The sequence below is a fragment of the Vigna umbellata genome, chromosome 7 (genome assembly GCF_029865625.1).
Source record: "Vigna umbellata cultivar VRB3 chromosome 7, Vumbellata_1.0, whole genome shotgun sequence".
Lineage (NCBI taxonomy): Eukaryota > Viridiplantae > Streptophyta > Magnoliopsida > Fabales > Fabaceae > Vigna > Vigna umbellata.
This window is the reverse complement of record NC_142171.1, coordinates 36,413,773-36,422,482: the sequence shown is the minus strand read 5'-3', so window position 1 is coordinate 36,422,482 and position 8,710 is coordinate 36,413,773.

Sequence of the window (8,710 nt, the reverse complement as noted above, 5' to 3'; positions counted from 1 at the left end):
GTAGAAAGTCCTCCATACATAATTGGCATGATTTAAAAGCTTGCATGAGAAGAAAGTTTGTGCCTTCAAGCATTAAAAGAAACGTAGAACTAATTAGGGATTGCATTGATGATGGAAACTTATTTCTTGAGCGTTTAAATGATCATGGGTTTCTTCGTAGAGAATTAGAATTTGGGGCAAGACATAAAGAGCTCAAGAATAAGAAAAGAGAAAGAGAGATTGAGAGAAAGGAAGAGAAAGAAAGGAAAGAAGAAGAGAAGAGAGAGAGAAAAGAAAACGAGAAAAGAGAAGAGAGAAGAAGAGAGGAATTAAGAAGAGAAGAAGAGAGAAGAAGAGAAGAAGAGAAAGGAAAAGAAGAAGAAAGAAAAGAAAAAGAGAGAAAAGAAGAAAAGAGAGAAAGGCAAGAAAGAGAGAAGAAAGAAAAGGAGAAATTGTTGCTGATGACAAATTCTATTCTTTCCAAGACTATGGAACCTAAAAGGGAAGGTTTCCAAATCTTTACTTCTTTTCCAATCATGGTTTATTCTTCAAATATTGACTTCTCTTTCAAACCAATTGTCATTATATATTCTATAAAAACATTTTCAAAATATGACAATTCAAATCTTGATTTATTGTTATCTTTAAGAAAACAATTAACTCAAGACAAAATTGAATTTGGACTTCTAAAATTTTCAAAGATTACAAATCAAAGTATTATAAGTTCTTATTCTCTTGTTTTTAAAGAAAAATTCTTTCTTGGACTGATATTAACTGAAGATATATTTGATGTGTATTGCAGATTCGTGTTTGATCTAGGTGATGGACAAATTTGTAAGCACCAAAATATGATGTCACAAACTTGTTTCACAATCGGCAAGTATGACCGAATCGTTCAAGTAATAAAACTTGGTAAGACCAAGTATCGTTCTTCCCAAAGGACTCACGGCCTAGTTTAGTTATGTGATTTCTTGATTAGCTAAGACTTAAGAAAACAATAATTGAAATTTTAATATGCAAGACGAAAATAAACATGTATGCATGAATTGATCAATGGCAAAGACATAAGATAAACACTTTCAATGGATTAAATGAATGAATATGTTGTTGGGGGTCAATTTCATCTCATCCACTCTCATATATTTTAGGAATTCCTCTTTCAAATCATCATTGTTAATGCCACTCTCTAATGTACCATTCTAGATGGCTTCTCCCTAATCAAATAGTTCATACAATTCCTAGCATTCCTAATGATTAGTTCATGAGTGCAGGAGCTTAAGGCAACCAATATAATGTTGTCAGTAAAATATTGGGAGAAATTCCCCGGATCTAGATTTCCCCGTACGTGTCCGTATCAACAAAACCAATAATCATGCATTAGAATGAGTTAAACAATGCAAGCATTGAGCAAAGAGGAAAAACCCTAACTAATGATGAAAAGAAAGCATATGTCTTAATTCAAAGATGTATTCAACAAATCCATATATGAGAGCTTCAAGAGATTACATTGATTCCCCAACAAACATACAAGGTTTAGTTCACCATATTCATGGTGAACCTAGATGAATAACAATGAAAGTATGAAAGAATAAACCCAATAAAGGTGAAGAGGTAGCCTGAGCATCCAAGATCCTCCTTCAAAGGGGTGAAAGAGAGAGTGTTTTGCCTCGTTTCTGCCAAAGATGCCTAACTATAGGACGTGCAAGCCCTTATATACTAATCTAGAGTTACAAAAGATTACAAAAGCCCAAGCCCGAAAAGTGCCGCTCAGCGCCATTTACCGCTCAGCGGTGGTTACGCGTCTTCTTTCTTCCCCTCAGCGGCCATTTGCCCCTCAGCGGTTCCAACGCCACCTCTTGAGTGCCGCTCAGCGGTAGTTTGCCGCTGAGCGGTGCCTTCGACTTCTCTTTTTGCACTCTTTCTTGTCTTTTCTAATGTCCTCTCTCTCATTCTTCACTTCTTTCACCAAATTCACCTCAAAACCTGCACAAAAACACTCAAATCAAGCATAAACCTGTCCAGCTCTCTTATTTCTGAAAATATAAACAAAATGCATGATTTCAAGCTAGTTTCTAAGTCTAAAGGTTGCTTTTAGTATCTCTTTTAAGCATGAAAATAACAGTTTTTCAACTGTTATCACAACCCCAAACTTAGAACTTTGCTTGTCCTCAAGCAAATAAAATGTAACTCCATCTCCAACCAATTCATATGATGGTTCACTCATTCAAAATCCTCTTTTCAAGATAAGTAATAACTTCACTCAAACTTATGACCAAGAGTTAATTCAAGATGTGCACATGCTTTAGTGTTCACAAAGTCATTTAAGTTCCAACAAATGCTATTTTTCATGAATGATCAATCAATTAAGCATGGATGTTCATGTGCTTATGGAATCTTTCCTCACTAGGTAAAGTGTTTCACTCAACACACAAGTGTATAAGAGGTAAAGTGTTTCACTCATTCACTCCACTATCACAATGTCACATGAATCAACTTTGCCTTTCATTTAACCACAATCAAATACATTCACAAGCATGCATCATCACAAGGACTTTTCAATGGCTTATAATGTGGCTGGGCTAACAAGAAAATTGGTTTTTCTGGATCACAAAATCCTTGAGTTAAGAGAATCATAACAACACAATCTTCTTATTCATTCCCAACTTTCTTTTGCCTTTGCTTTTGCATTTGCATTGAGCTTTGCTTCTTTTTCTTTTCTTTTCTTTGCATATTCTTACTTTTTAGCTCTTAGCTCAATGCTTTTTCCTTTTTCATGTGTCCCCAATAACCCCAAACTTGAACATTTAACAATACCACACAAGATCTTCTACTTAACTCAAGGTAAAGATTTTCAATCAAGGGTGTTCAGTGTATATTTAAGGCTAAAGGTTCAAAGGATAGAACACAACGTGTTCTCTTTTAGAAGGCTAACTTTATGAATTTGGCCAATAAAAAGGGTTTCAAAAACACAGCCTTTGATCATATGATGCAAAACAAGCAATTGATTCAATCATAGAAAACCTGGGCAAAGTCATTCATGCTTTCAAAGTAATAGCATTCAACAATAATAACTCTGGAGCTCAAAACCTCACATATAAGCTCATTCACATTTGACATGCACATCCTGCTTAATTTCACAATCACAATCATGATATTATGCATTTGTTCACAAAGCTTATGAATCACCTGTATAAGCATTTTAATGTGCACATCATCTCAACATCAATCAATCATAAGCATCATCAAGCATTACTTATCACACAATCACAGTTAATAGCAAACCATCATAAGAAACCAGGTGTTCAATAGAGTACATCAAACCCTAATCTAAAAACAAAAACAAATAAGTTCAGAAAACTTAAACCATAAAAGCATAATCATATGATAGCATTCATCAGTAAATGCTATCTCAGCTCCTCATCAGTCCGAGCTCTCTGTATCTTCCTCTTCCTCTTCATCATCATCTTTATCAAATGCATCCTCCTCCTCTGCTTCATCTTCCTCCATATCTCTGGCTGAAGCTTCAGCTGCTCCAGCTCCTCCATATACTGGTTCTTCTGGCCAAGCTACCACATTATGGAATTCATCCATAGTCCACCTGTGTGCTGGAGGGGTATCATACATCCCCACTATCATCTCAGCCGTGGCCACCTGCCCTCTGTGGATGGACTGCAACTGAGCACCTATAAGAGACATATACATGTCCCTCATCTGGAATGGTTCTGCCTCATGAGTATCAGCAAAAGTCCTGCCCTGTGCTGGCCTTCTCTCTCTACGAGCCTGGCGTGGTGGAACTGGCTGGGCTGCCTCCTCTCCTCCACAATACTGTCTGTAATAGGCCTCATCTATAGCTTTTCTTGGCCTCTCAAATGGTGGAACAGAAGTGTCCACCCCAGCTAGCTTGCAAAGGTGAGTGATCAAAGAAGGATGTCCTAGTGGTGCTTTGTTGTTTGAGGTGTTAGCACACACACTAATCTCATCAGCTATCACCTGCCCAATATTAACATTCAAGTTTCTGATAACACAGTAGATGAATAGTGCCCTGCTGAGAGTAATATCTGACACATGTGAACATGGCTGAATGTTGGCATGAGAAAACGCCATCCAATACTTTGCAAGAGGAGTCAAATCTGTCCTCCTAATGTTAACCACTGAGCCAGATCTATTCCTTTGGAAGTGTCCTCCAGGTATACACAATACTCTCTCCACATCCTCATAATCAGCACCTTCCTCCATGCTAAGAGCAAACTGGCATTGCTCACCAGCCCACACAGTATCCAAAAAGTTATTTATGGAGTCAGGATCATACCTGATAGCATGGCCTCTAACATAGCCTAAATAATTCTCAGCTGGATAATCACCAATCTTCTTTGCATTGGTGTAGAATTCTTTCACCACAGCTATGTTGGCAGGTGATGGATAAGTGACTAGCTTCCCCCAATCATTCCCTAACACTTGCTCTCCAAATTGAGGAGCAAAGTTAGGTATCATTCCAACCTTTCTCTCCATTAGAAGTCTCCTGTCCTGAACCACCCTAAAGTGCTTCTCATGTTTCCTAGAGAGGAACCTGCCATTATGGGGCTGCTCTGGTTCCTTTTCCTTTCTCTTGGTTGCCATGGTTTTCAATCTCTTTCCTGAAGAGGATGCCATTCCTGCATTCAAACATAAATCCAAAACCACAGAACATGATGTTAATCATTAGTAAACACAAAACAAAACTCCTTTTGAAGCTAAACCACCGCTGAGGGCCAGAATTTCCCCTCAGCGCCACCAGTGCCACATTCAAACACGCAACAAACCAGAAAAAGCAAATCTGGCAGAGTGCCGCTCAGCGGTAAATGCCGCTCAGCGGTGATCTGCAGATTTTTGCAAATCTCTTTTTAAAACAGTCCTAACTCCACCCAAATGCAATTTTCAGTTTTCCAGTTCATAATCAAGCAGTTTAATCGGTTCAAACATCAAATATATCATCAAATCATGCATAGAAACTAAAACCCCTAAATATTCATGCTTTGACAATCACATTCAAATTCAAGAACCCTAGAATGAACAAAATGCATTTTACTTACTTGGGTGGAGATGCTAAATGATATGAGAATGCTTCCAAACTAGAATACTCTCTTCCAACCCCAAACTTTGATGGCACACTAGTGAAAAAGTGAGTGAAAGAGAGATTTTCTAAAGAGGGAAGAGTGAAAAGATGTAGAAAACCTAAGAGAAGAGTATGTGGGAGTGTTTGTGCAGAGAAGGACTTGAAAGACTGTAAAAACGCGCAGCTTAGGGTTTAAAAACACCCCAATGGGCTCGGGTTCCGCTAAGGGGAACTTAAGCCCATCTGCGATAGTACCGCTCAGCGGTAATTGCCGCTCAGCGGCACTTTCGTGATGTGCCCTTCTCCTTCTTTTCTTGACCTACGTGCCTTCCTAGCATACCCCTCATAGGTTCCCTGCAATTCAATGTTAAAAATGCTTATGCAAATCCTAAAAATAAACAAACAGAAAACAATCAATCAACTGGGTTGCCTCCCAGGTAGCGCTTGTTTAACGTCACGAGCCTGACCCAAAATCCACCAACACCCATCAGTAGGTGTTTCAAACTTACCAGCACCCATCAGTAGGTGCAAAATCTTCTCACCAACACCCATCAGTAGGTGTTACAAACCTAGCATCCTTCAGTAGATGCTATATCCAACAAAATAAATACAAAAATAATGTTCACAAATTAAAAATTACAAAACCAAATCAAAAGTTTTTAAATCCACTGGGTTGCCTCCCAGCAAGCGCTCTTTTAACGTCATTAGCTTGACCCAGTAAAGCTCATGTTCCTTCTTCTTTTTCTTCTTTCTACTGAACTTCTTCAGAAATTTGATCAAACCAGGAACCTGTTGCAATGTCTCAATCATAGGAACTTTAATCTCCAATTTCTTGAAGATTTCCATAAAGCACTTAAATTTCTTTTCCTTCCTATGATTCTTCTTTAGATGAGGATGTGATTTTTCATGTGATTTCTTCTTCTTTCCTCTCATCTTCTTTTTCTTCCTTTTTCTCTCCCTAAATTTTCTCTTTTTCTCTTCTTTTATTTTTTTCTTCCTTTCTCTTTTTCTCCTCAACTTCTTTATCTTCACACAAATTTTCTTTCTCTCTTTTCTCTCAACCAATTCTTTTTCTTTTTCTTCATCTTTATCTTTCTCACTCAACTCTTCTTTCTCTTTTCTCTCTACCCTTTCCTCATCTCCCTCTAATTTTTCCTCATCAAGAATCTTGTCACTTTCAGTGATACTGACTTGCCCTTCCTCCTTAAGGTTAACATCAGTATTAACATCATCATTTAATATCTGACTAATGTGACGAAGTTGCATCTCCATTCTTTTACATGATTCTTCAATGCTTTTCTGAGTAGAGTCGGAATTTTTCAAAAATCGTTGAAGGGTGTCCTCCAACCTATCCAAACTTCCTGATAGAAAGGGTTGTTGTTGCCATTGTTGTTGTGGTTGGTTCTCAAATTGTCCGGCAGCTTGCCAAAATTGGCTTTGATCCATGCTTGAGTGAGGTTCCCACCATTGGTTGAGATTACTTTGATAGAATTGAGTGCCCCTATAGTTAAACTCTTGACCAAATTGCATTCTGCAGACATTAGGCACAAAACCCTAAAAACAATTGTTAGCACAAAAAGATATAAAAGAAGATATAGATTGAAAAGATATAAGAAGATAAAAGATTTAGAAGATAAAATCAAATAAAATAGAATAAAACCTAATCTAAAAAAAATAAAATCTAATTTAAAAGATAAAATAAAATAAAATCTAACCTAACCTAAAAGATAGAATAAGAATAAAATAAAATCTAACCTAAAAAGATAAAAAGATAAAATCTAATAAAATAAAATAAAATCTAATCTAAAAAGATAAAAATAAAATCTAACCTAAAAAAAAATCTAATCTAATCTAATCAAATAAAATAAAATCAAATAAAATACAAACTGAAAAATATAAACAGAAAAATAAAATAAAATAAAAATTCGAAATTTAAAATAAAATAAAAAAAAAATAAGTCAAAGATAATCAATAATCACACAAATTAACCAGTTAAACCATGAATCCCCGGCAACGGCGCCAAAAACTTGATGGACAAATTTGTAAGCACCAAAATATGATGTCACAAACTTGTTTCACAATCGGCAAGTATGACCGAATCGTTCAAGTAATAAAACTTGGTAAGACCAAGTATCGTTCTTCCCAAAGGACTCACGGCCTAGTTTAGTTATGTGATTTCTTGATTAGCTAAGACTTAAGAAAACAATAATTGAAATTTTAATATGCAAGACGAAAATAAACATGTATGCATGAATTGATCAATGGCAAAGACATAAGATAAACACTTTCAATGGATTAAATGAATGAATATGTTGTTGGGGGTCAATTTCATCTCATCCACTCTCATATATTTTAGGAATTCCTCTTTCAAATCATCATTGTTAATGCCACTCTCTAATGTACCATTCTAGATGGCTTCTCCCTAATCAAATAGTTCATACAATTCCTAGCATTCCTAATGATTAGTTCATGAGTGCAGGAGCTTAAGGCAACCAATATAATGTTGTCAGTAAAATATTGGGAGAAATTCCCCGGATCTAGATTTCCCCGTACGTGTCCGTATCAACAAAACCAATAATCATGCATTAGAATGAGTTAAACAATGCAAGCATTGAGCAAAGAGGAAAAACCCTAACTAATGATGAAAAGAAAGCATATGTCTTAATTCAAAGATGTATTCAACAAATCCATATATGAGAGCTTCAAGAGATTACATTGATTCCCCAACAAACATACAAGGTTTAGTTCACCATATTCATGGTGAACCTAGATGAATAACAATGAAAGTATGAAAGAATAAACCCAATAAAGGTGAAGAGGTAGCCTGAGCATCCAAGATCCTCCTTCAAAGGGGTGAAAGAGAGAGTGTTTTGCCTCGTTTCTGCCAAAGATGCCTAACTATAGGACGTGCAAGCCCTTATATACTAATCTAGAGTTACAAAAGATTACAAAAGCCCAAGCCCGAAAAGTGCCGCTCAGCGCCATTTACCGCTCAGCGGTGGTTACGCGTCTTCTTTCTTCCCCTCAGCGGCCATTTGCCCCTCAGCGGTTCCAACGCCACCTCTTGAGTGCCGCTCAGCGGTAGTTTGCCGCTGAGCGGTGCCTTCGACTTCTCTTTTTGCACTCTTTCTTGTCTTTTCTAATGTCCTCTCTCTCATTCTTCACTTCTTTCACCAAATTCACCTCAAAACCTGCACAAAAACACTCAAATCAAGCATAAACCTGTCCAGCTCTCTTATTTCTGAAAATATAAACAAAATGCATGATTTCAAGCTAGTTTCTAAGTCTAAAGGTTGCTTTTAGTATCTCTTTTAAGCATGAAAATATATTTGATGTGTATTGCAGATTCGTGTTTGATCTAGGAGGAAGAAAAATAGATCTAAAGTAATAAGGCCACTTCATGGCTCTGCTCCCAAGACTGCGTGGAGCTTCTTCATAAGGCGATGCCAGATTTGAGGACAAATCTTTTCTTAAGAGGGAGGGTATGATGTAATCCTGCCCGACGTAGTCCTTCTTTGTATTTTTACCTTTCATAGGTTAGCTTGTAAGGAGCATGGGTTACTATAAATACCCAGCTTCTCTATTGTAATGGGGACTTTTGACCTTAATGAGAATTTGAATTTCTGACCTTCAGAAATA